This window comes from Euleptes europaea, chromosome 8 (genome assembly GCF_029931775.1).
Source record: "Euleptes europaea isolate rEulEur1 chromosome 8, rEulEur1.hap1, whole genome shotgun sequence".
In the NCBI taxonomy this organism is placed as follows: Eukaryota; Metazoa; Chordata; class Lepidosauria; order Squamata; family Sphaerodactylidae; genus Euleptes; species Euleptes europaea.
The window spans coordinates 1,662,340-1,673,053 of NC_079319.1; the positions used below are offsets into that span (position 1 = coordinate 1,662,340).

The window sequence follows — 10,714 nt, forward strand, 5'->3', positions numbered from 1 at the left end:
CCACCCCCACCCCCCAAAGCACTTGCTTGCTCTCAACTAGACTGCCCGCTTTCTGCACCCGAAGGCAGCCACTTCCTTCGTTAGTACAGCACCTGGCACCAGCTCCCTGGGGCTACACGAGTGTTGCGTAACAGCAGAGGCATGCACCGGGAGCTCGGTTCACACAAACGTTTCTGCCACAGCACCCCTGGCTGACTCCCAGCTGACTGAACTTTCAGCACTGGATCAGCTCCAAAGAGGGCAGCTATGTAGGGTTGCCAACCCAAGGCTGGACAATTCCTGGAGATTTAGGGGTGGAGCCTGGTGAGAACAGAGTTTGGGGATGGGAGTAGGTTTGCCAACCTCCAGGTACTAGCTGGAGGTCTCCTGCTATTACAACTGATCTCCAGCCGATAGAGACCAGTTCCCCTGGAGAAAATGGCCGCTTTGGCCATTGGACTCTATGGCATGGAAGTCCCTCCCCTCCCCAAGCCCCACCCTCCTCAGGCTCCACCCCAAAAAACCTCCCGCCGGTGGTTGAAGAGGGACCTGGCAACCCTAGATGGGCGGGACCTTGGCCACATATAATGCCTTAGAGGCGGCACCCTCCAAAGCAGCCGTTTCCTCCAGGGGAACTGATCTCTGTTGTCTGGAGACCAGTTATAATTCCAGCAGGACTCCAGGCCCCACCTGGAGGTTGGGAACCCTGCAGCTGCATCTTTGCAAGGCCACACCAAAAGCTCACCCTCACCCCAGAGCCCGATCCGGACGACTTCCCTGCGTCACATGTGGCTGTGTGGGTCAGCCTGTGGGAGAATCGTCACTGACAGGACCCGTTTTGGAGATGCTGGCGAAGAACAGCTGGGTTGTGCGGATCTCGCCGTGGTTCTCACGGTACGCATTCTGCAGATTATAGGAACACGACTTGGCTAGTTGCAGAGATCCGGGCACATTTACATGTGGGGCAGCCTGTGGGGAGGGGTGAGGAGGGCATCCTCCCTGCAGGTGCTTGGAAGAAGATGCAACCAAAAGAGGGGTTTTGTGGCGCAAGCATTCTCGTTGGATTTTTTTTTGGGGGGGAGGGTAGCATGTCATGCCTGTTTATTGCATTCCTAGCTGCACTGAACCTAGGGTTGCCAACCTCCAGGTGGTGGCTGGAGATCTCCTGCTATACAGGTGGCAGACATCAGTTCCCCTGGAGAAAATGGCCACTTTGGCAATTGGACTCTATGGCATTGAAGTCCCTCCCTTATCCAAACCCCACCCTCCTCAGGCTCCACCCACAAATCTCCAGGTATTTCCCAACCCAGAGCTGGCAACCCTACTTGAACTCAGGAAAGAGTGAGATAGTATTATTTGAAATAGCTACATTCATGCTCACACACATCTTGTGGGCATCTTCACAGAGACGGCTGCAAACCAGAACAATCAGAGAGGCCCACCTGGACTAAGTCTGGATGTCCATGGATGGGTCTACATCCTAGGTAAAGAGGGCAAGGAAGGGGCAGAGGGGCACTTGGGGGGCTGCCCATCGGACAAGGGTTACCAGGGCTTGGGAGCTGCTCAGTAGGGGAAAGGGGCTCCAGCTCCCCAGAGAAGAGTGGTGGATTGTTTATTTATTGACTACATTTATACCCCACCTTTCTCTCCAGTGGGTACCCAAGGTGGCTTACATCATTCTCTCCCCCATTTTTATCCTCCCAACAACAGCCCGGTGAGGTAGATTAGGCTGAGAGGGTGGGACTGGCCCAAGGTCACCAAGCCAGCTTCAGTGTCAGACTGGGGAAGAAGAAGAGGAGTTGGTTTTTATAGGCCGACTTTCTCTACCACTAAGGGAGACTCAAAAGGGCTTACAATCACCTTCCCTTCCCCCTCCCCGCAACAGACACCTTGTGAGGTAGGTGGGGCTGAGAGAGCTCTAAGAGAGCTGTGACTAGCCCAAGGTCACCCAGCTGGCTTTGTGTGGAGGAGTGGGGAATCGAATCCGGTTCTCCAGAGTCCACTGCTCCAAACCACTGCTCTTAACCACACCACCATGCTGGGATTCGAACTCAGGCCTCCCAGATCCTAGTCTGACACTCTAACCACTACACCACACTGGCTCTTGGTGCAGTGGTTAGTGTGTTGGACTTGGCTTCAGAAGACCTGTGTTCAAGACCCTCTCTGCCCTGACCAGGTGGCCTTGGGCCAATCACTCTCTCTCTCAGCCTGCCTACCTCACAGAGCTGTTGGGGGGATAAAGTGAGGGGGGGACTTGCCCTGAGTGCTGGGGGAAGGGCGAGAGTAAAAGAAAATGTGATGGAGAAGAGCCAGGAAATTCTACACTAGGCTTAGGAGGGCAGAAAGGAACAGAGAGAGAAATCCCTTGGCAAACACGTTGGCTACCAGAAAACCCGAGGAACTGGTTCTGCAAACAACACCCCCATGGGCCTGAAAGGAGCCACACAATGGGCAGGGGAGGGGAGCAGGACAGCCCCCCGCCCTAAACTCTGAACAATTCCGATTTCCCAGAGCAGGGCCTGGAGGGGGAGGGCCCCAGAAGGACAGACTGCAGCCCCCTCTTGACTCTTTCTCCAGCCAGGGTGGTTTCAGCACTGCTAAAAGGTGTTGCCCCCCCCCCACTACAGTTCTTATGTGCAGGGCTGCCAATCTCCAGGTGGGGCCTGGAGATTTCCTGGAATTATAAGTGATCTCCAGACCAAAAAGATTAGTTCCCCTGGAACATAAGAACATCAGAAAGGCCCTGCTGGATCAGACCCAGGCCCATCAAGTCCAGCAGTCTGTTCACCCAGGGGCCAACCAGGTGAAGAGAAAAATGGCTCTTTTGGAGGGCAGGCTCTATGGCATTATACCCTGCTGAGGTACCTCTTAAATTACAGAATACTTTTATGAAGTTAGAGTTCCATGTACTTCAATATGCTCATATTATCGACTGACAGGAGGAGGGTCCCAAGACCGTTTTGCCATGGCCTCCAGCTTACCTTTCTGCAGCCCTGGGGGGGGGGTCTCCATACACAAGGTTTTGCTACCCCCCCCCCCCCCGCCCAAGTGGCTCTGCCAAGAGAATGGATCCCGCACTCTGGGTACCTTTGCAGGGTTGCTGAGCGCACACTTTGCATGGCACCTTTGACATGGCCCTTTCTCGTTAGTGGCTTCCTGGACTGTCGGATGGACAGGTACCCATCAGCAATCCATCAGGGACAAGGTAAAAGGGAAGGAAGATTGAGCAAGTTGACCCAGGGGGCACGGCACTTTCCTGCTGTGGTGTACTCCCACTCCTGGCTTTCCGCAAACTCGGCAAAACTGAATTATTCAAGAGGGCCTGCCTGCGCAGGCAACAGGGCTGCACTGTACAAAAGGGTTCGCAAACTTACTTGGATAAATGATCAGGGGCTGTGGTCTACACTGCCGTGTATAGCTTATTGGAAGTAGGGTCCTATTAAGGGTGCCGCGCAAAGTGTGCGCTCAACAACCCTGCAAAGGTAATTTTTGCATCGTTTAATGTGGTATGTTCATATTTATGCTTTGCTTCAGTTCTGTTTTTAGATCTCTGGTTGGTTCTACAATCCTGATCCTATTGCGTTGTTTATTGAATGTACTAAACTATTAATTAGATTGACCTACTCTGTACGTTCTACCTTGAGTCTCAGGGAGAAAGGTGGGCCATAAACCAACAAACAAATAAGGGGAGGGAAGGTGGTAATGTAAATACAACACTACGGTTGCCAGAGTGGAACTTAAAACAAACCCTGTCCCATTTTTCTCCTGTCATGGAAATGTTGCATACCAGCATGAGGGGCTGTGGCTCAGTGGTAGAGCATCTGCTTGGCACGCAGAAGGTCCCAGGTTCAATCCCCGGCACCTCCAGTTAAAGGAACCAGGCAAGTAGGTGATGTGAAAGACCTCTGCCTGAGACCCTGGAGAGCCGGTACCAGTCTGGGTAGACAATACTGACTTGATGGATCATGGGTGGGGAGGGGCTGTGGCTCAATGGTAGCGCATCTGCTTGGCACACAGAAGGTCCCAGGTTCAATTCTGGCATCTCCAGTTAAAGGAGCCAGGCAAGTGATGTGAAAGAGCCAGTACTGACTTTGATGGACCAAGGATCTGATTCAGTATAAGGCAGCTTCATGTGTTCATGACAATGGGGGGGGGGGCGTGCCTCGCAGATGCTTTTCAGTGATGCATGAGCAGAGTTCTATGCTGCATCCATATTTGCACCCCTACATGTTGGGTTTTCCATGGGACGCACTGAGAGGCAAATCCCTGCTCAAAGCAAATTCCCACTTTGTGGTTTGAGCCCCGGTCCAATGGCCAAATAGCGCTTGAGGCCTTTGACCCTAATCTGAAAACAGATCCCTAACATAGCTATTATCAACTGGCGTCCCAAAACCACGCTATCAGACGGCAAAGCACGTCAGGTATTGGTTTGCCTGGGAGGCGTGTTCCTAATGAATTTGCCCAAGATAAAAGGCGGCAGTGTTTGCACATCTTTGAACACCCCAGAGAGATCAAGCTCCAAGCAGAAAACGGACTGCGCAAACAGACTCAGACCAAGGGCTGTTCTGAGGCCAGCCGGTGGGGGGGGGGGCACTCTCCTTCCCCTCACCCGATGGTCCGGCTCAGGTGGTCCCAGAGATCTCCTCATTCTGCTCGGTTGGAGCGTGGCCCTTTCCTCCACTCCCTCCTCTGCCTCTGCAGGAGCTGGTCTTGGGCTCCCAGAAGGTACATTTGCTTTGTGAGGATCACAACGAGGGAGAGCATTCCAGAACTGAATGCCTGGAAAATTCTGGGGCTCCTGAGAGTGTCAGGCGGAGACAAACACGCGTGAAGCCCCCCCAGACCCAAAGGCACCGGGGCCTGTTGGCTGCCTTTTGCTTCGGCAAACAAATTCTCCAATGAGCACCACCGGCACAACCAAGGCCCAATCCTAGGTTGCCAACTCTGGGATGGGAAACGCCTGGAGATTTGGGGGTGGACCCTGGGGTGGGTGGGGTTTGGGGAAGGAGGGACCTCAGTGGGGTATAATGCCACAGCATCCACCCTCCAAGGGAACTGATCTATGTAATAGGGTTGCCAGGTTCCCCCTGGCCAGTGGCTTAGGGTTGCCAGATCCAGGTTGGGAAATTCCTGGAGATTTCAGGATGAAGCCTGGGGAGGACAGGGACCTCAGTGGGGTACAAGGCCATAGAGCCCTCCCTCCAAAGCATCCATTTTCTCCAGGGGGACTGATCTCTGTAGGCTGGAGAACAGCTGTAATTCCGGGGGATCCCCAGGTCCCACGTGGAGGTTGGCATCCCTGCTCTATCAGTTGTAATTCCAGTAGTTCTCCAAGCCCCAGCTGGAGGCTGGCAACCCTAAATCCCCAAAGGATCTCTTTTGCTCCAGCTAAGCGTCCGCCCAGCCGCTCCCAAGAAGGTGGGCGAGAGAGGAGGAGGAGGCTGCCTTCTCCCTCTGCCCCAGCCCAGCCAAACAAGAGGCGCCGTGGGGAGAGTTTCTGGTTTGACAGGCCAAACTGGGGCTTCTGGCCCATGATTCAAGGCTTCAGCACTTGCGGCTTCCCCCAGAGCAAGAAGCAAACCCAGCCAACAGGCAGGCCAGTCTGGGACGTTTTGTCCCCCCACGAACAAGGCACGCCCGACGTCCGCTGCATCTTCACCAGCGGGTCTCAGCCAAGCTCTCGAGGACTTCTGGGCAGTGTTGCCAACTTTTAGGTGCTGCCTACTTGGCAGCAGCTTCTCCCCGCCCCCCTCCAAAGTGGCAGTCCCACATATGGTCGCCAACCTCCAGGCGGGGCCTGGAGATCTCCTGGAATTCTAAGTGATCTCCAGGCTATAGAGATTTATTCTCTCATTTTCAATTTATCAGTTTCCCTGGAGGAAATGGCTACTCTGGAGGGTGGAGTCCATGGCATTAGACCCTTGTGAGGTCCCTCCACTCCCCAAGCCCCGCTTTCCTCAGGCTCCTCCCCCAAATCCCCAGGATTTTCCCTGCTTGGAGTTGGCAGAGGGGCTGTGGCTCAGTGGTAGAGCATCTGCTTGGCATGCAGAAGGTCCCAGGTTCAATCCCTGGCTTCTCCAGTTAAAGGGACGAGGCAAGTAGGTGATGTGAAAGACCTCTGCCTGAGACGCTGCAGAACAGCTGCCAAGGCTCTGTTTCAGTAGAAGGCACCTTCATGTGTTCATGTGTCAGCCCCAGAGAGCGGTGTCTACCCAGAGAGCGGTGGCCTCCCTGCACGCTGAGCAAGGAGTCCCACGAGGCTAATGAGGGGACCTTGAACCTGAGGTGGGGCGATGGGGGAACCCGGCGGGCAGCGGCTCCAGAGGTCCTGCTGATGCAGCACCCGCTGTTGGAACTCCCTCTCGCCAGTCCTGCCCTTTGCCTCTGCATTCGGAGCACACAAACCCTCTCCAGCCTTGCTTTGAGCACTGCAAACCGCCTCCTTCGCTTGGCTCTGGGTTTAAGGGAGAGACAGCAGGAGGGAAAGGGAGGAGAATCTGCCCCCTCCATCTTGCTTTCTGCAGCTCAGCATCCAGGAGAGCCGAAACAGGGTAGGTGCTGAGAGACAGCATGGTGCAGTGGTTAGGGGGTTAGACTGGGACTGGGGAGAACCAGAGTTCAAAAACCCACTCAGCCGTGAACCTGACCGATCAGTCGCTTTCTCTCTCAGCTTGGCCTACCTTACAGGGTTGTGGGGAGAGAGAGAGACATGTGTCACCCAGAGCTCTTTGGAGGAAAGACAGGCTAAGAGATGGAGAGATCCTGGCCTACCCTGCTTATCCGCCACTGGCTGACTCTTCCAGGCCTAGCCCCCAACTCATCTATTCTTGGGAGTTCATTACTGTGGGCAGCTCCGAGCATGCTGCAAAGATGAAGGAGCTGGGCCGGCCCGTTTCATTGAGAGGGTCTTTGCACCTTGAACAATTGCATAACAGGCAGCACTTCACCTGGTGCAGTTTCCCCACACACAAATGAGGCAACTTTCAAGTGCTGAATATCAGCCTGCTGTCCAAATAGGACAGCAGGTACTAGCTGGAGATCTCCTTCTATACAACTGATCTCCTGCCGATAGAGATCAGATCACCTGGAGAAAATGGCCTCTTTGGCAATTGGACTCTATGCCGTTAAAGTCCCTCCCCTTCCTAAACCACACCCTCCTCAGGCTCCACCCCAAAAACCTCCCTCCATTGGTGAAGAGGGACCTGGCAACCCTAACCATTGCCCTGCTCCTATTTGAAAAAGGGTGACATGCCATGCCACGTGGTGGAGGACATTGGGGGCACAGTTCTGGTGGTGCAGATGGCATCGTTGGTGCCCCCAGCAATGCTGCTGTTCAGTGGGGCTGCCTCAGTTCCCACACAGTCTGTGCCACCATGTCCAGACCTCCGTCGGGGATCAGCCACCCGGCACAGCGGTTGAATGCTGACCTCAAGCCAATCCTCAGCATCACCCTGGAGGACTATCGATTTATCCCACCATGACTGGGGCTGTCCAGCCCCAGCCCCCGTGAGTCTTTGCACCAGGAGCACGCTGGGAGGTAGGGCTGGCAGCTCCTGGAGGTTTGGGGCTGGAGCCTGGGGAGGACCTTCAGCAGGGTACAATGCCATAGATTCCCCCCCCCCAAAAAAGCAGCCCTTTTCTCCAGGGGAACTGATCTCTGTAGCCTGGAGCTCACTTGGAATGCCAGGAATCTCCAGCTCCCACCTGGAAGTTGGCAACCCTACAAGGGCTCTCTCCAGGTGCCCACGGGCATGGGGTGTGTATGGGTGGTGAGTGTGTCCAGCACTGGGGAGTCCTCTTGTTCTGCTTGCTCCAAAGAAAGCCTTCTCCAGAGGCCAAGGAAGGCTGCTGGCTTGGGCTGCCACTGAAGAAGGCAGCGTGGGAGGCAGGCAGACTCAGCCACGGGCTCCTCCTCTGCAGGCTGAGCTTTGCAAGAGCCCAGCAGCACCCTTGCCCTGTGTGTGAGTGCACGTGGGTTCAAAAGCTCAGCTCCAACCCATACACCACCAGGCAGCCGTGAGCGCCTCCTCCTGCCCTGTTTACCTGGAGCTCCAAGGACTCACCTGGGGATTTTCCAGCTCCTCCAGTCATCTGGTGCCTTGAGGGAGAGACCCAAGGGACCAAACACTGCAAGGGTTGAGAGAAGAGGGGGCGGCTCACCCCCCCCCCATCCAGGAGGGAGCCAGCTCTTATCAGCCCCGGGAGTTGCAGGAATGGGCGGTGCCTCCCTGCTGGCTCCGATAGGCTCTGCTGGGGCTGTTGCAGGGCTCAGCCCCGATCCTGCACCCAGGCGCGATGCCAGGCCGTGGCATGGACTCTGTGTGCCAGTTCCTGGAGATTTGCACTCTCCCTTTGTGAGCTTTGTGTACCTTGTGTAGGCAGCAGAGTTGCCACCTCCGCCCCCACCACCCCGGAACTGGTGGGAGTGCCCGGGATCTGGCCAGCAACAGTGGCCTTCTCCAAGCAGTGCCCTCTCTGGATCGGGACATCTCGTGCCCAGCACAGGGAAATACAGCCAGATCAAAAGAAAAAGAAGAGTTGGTTTTCATATGCCAACTTTCTCTACCACTTAGGAAGAAGCAAACAGGCTGACAATCACCTTCCCTTCCCCTCCCCACAGCAGACACCCGGTGAGGTAGGTGGGGCTGAGAGAGTGTGACTAGCCCAAAGTCACCCAGCTGGCTTCATGTGTAGGAGCGGGGAAACAAATTCAGTTCACCAGGTTAGCCTCCGCCGCTCATGTGGAGGAGTGGGGAATCGAACCCGGTTCTCCAGATCAGAGTCCACCGCTCCAAACCACCGCTCTTAACCACTGCACCACGCTGGCTCTTCAAAAGAGGAAAACCCCAGTGAAAAACACGTTTCTCCAGTGACAGAAACATGGCAGGAGCTGCACCCCACCCCACCCACCGCTCCAGGACAGAGGAAGAAGACCGGTCCCTCTTCCCTCCCCACCCAAAGGTGTTGATCCAGGCACGAGAGAGGCACATGCAAAGGGAGGTCTGCATCCAGCTGCAGTGGCGAGGCTGCGGGGGGCCGGCCAAGTCGAGAGAGGGCTGCAGTGGTCCCAGGCGGTGCCTCTGGCCCTGTGGGGTTGCCAGGGCAACAAAGGTCCTCACTGGAGGAGGCAAGGATCTGTGCACGGAGGGTGCCCACCTATGGGTCCTGGCAGTAAAACATGGGGTGGGACAGCCCTTGCTGAACCGAGAAAGGGGAGAGGCGAAGCGCACCGGCCCTCGTGGGCAGACGAAGAGCCGTCTTCCCTCAGCCGTCCAGGGATTTGCCAGCCTGCAAGATGGATTCTGAGGTGACCTTGCCAAAGGCTAGGCCCCGATCCCCACCCTTTTGCTGAGCGTCCCTCTGTGCCCCTCCCATGCAGCCCAAGAGGCAGCTGAAAGCATCCACACACACCAAGAACAGCAAAATCCCCGTCTCCAGAGAGCCCCAAAAGCTCCCTTAGGCTGCCAGAGAAAGCCAACGGGCCCACCCCATGCCCCCAAACCCCCAGGGGCTCCCCTCCCCTTAGGGTCCTCCCAGAGACACACATGGCCCAGGCAGTTGCCCTGGAGTGGCAATATGGTAGAGGCCCCAGTGAAGCCGTAGACTGACCCCAGAAGGGCACCCGGGAAGGATCCCTTGCAATGGGGCAGAAGACGCCGGACTCATTTCTCAGGGCGCTGCAGCGGAAAATCCCACCCAAACACACGCAGCCCTCTGGGGTGCAGCCCCATGCCTTTTAAAGTCCAAAAGAACAGCTGTTTCCCAGGTAGAGAGACCAGAGCCTCCTGGCCCCATGGAGACCTGCAGGGGCTCTGCGGACCTAAACAGTGCCACAAAAATCACCCCACACCTGTCAACCACCCCAAGAAAAATTCTGAGACTAGAACATCCTCCCCTCCCCATAGCACAGCATGCTCTGCACAGCCCTACGGGGGGGGGGGGGGCGGGGGGGGAATCTGAACAGCAGGAGCGCTTGAGGGCTAGGGAGCATCTTTGAATATGACCCTGGGACTTGGAGCGCTTACTGGACAGCACCTAGGACTTGTAAGCACGTCCCAAGAAACAAACAATAAGTCAAGCCAGCAATTGCAGGGGCCCCAATCCTCTCCCATGCCCCCCTCCTTTCAAGTCAAGGCAAGGGCCGCCCTACCTGTGCCAGACTGCAGGGGGTGCTGTGGAGCACTGCCCCCCCCCTCCTGCTCCTGCGTGCCCCTCGCTCTCGCTCTCTCTCCCTCGTTCTCCCAGCGCTTTCAGGGGTCCCGGCTGGCCCAGGCAGCCCTCCTCTTTGCCAGTCCCCTCCTCCTGCTAATAAGGCAACGGGGCCAAGGGAGGGCCAAGCCAGGCGTGGGTGTCACCTGACGGGCAGGCTTGACCTTTGCTGGAGCAGCTGCCTCCAGGGCCAGACCCCAGGCAGCACAATCACTCAGCGGAAGCCCAGGCAGCGGCAGGAGGGCAACTGCAGCTCCCTGGAAACCGGGGGAAGGACGGCCGCCGCCCCTTCGCGCCCCTGGATCGGTGTCTCCCTGGGCCCCCGCTGCCTTAGAGCACATACAGGCACACCTCTGCCCCAGAGACCAGAACCCTCTCACCCCGGAGGGAGGGCCGAATGTTACCTGGGATCAGCCCTGGGACCTTTGCTTGCAACTCTGTGAGTCAGCCCCAGAACACGCCAGCCAAGCACACTGCCGATCTAGGTCAGTCATGTTTACTCTGACTGGCAGCTGCCCTCCTGGGT

At 56.5% G+C, this 10,714-nt stretch overlaps 1 protein-coding gene across 1 annotated transcript in view; it reads right to left on the reverse strand.

Annotated features, from left to right (window-relative positions):
• GPT (glutamic--pyruvic transaminase) overlaps positions 1 to 10,164 on the reverse strand; it is a 34,921-nt gene extending 24,757 nt beyond the window's left edge. The window contains exon 1 of the mRNA XM_056854850.1: positions 10,130 to 10,164. The gene's annotated coding sequence lies outside the window, so the exon portion shown is untranslated. The remainder of the gene's footprint in view (positions 1 to 10,129) is intronic.
• Between the last annotated feature and the right edge of the window lie 550 nt (positions 10,165 to 10,714).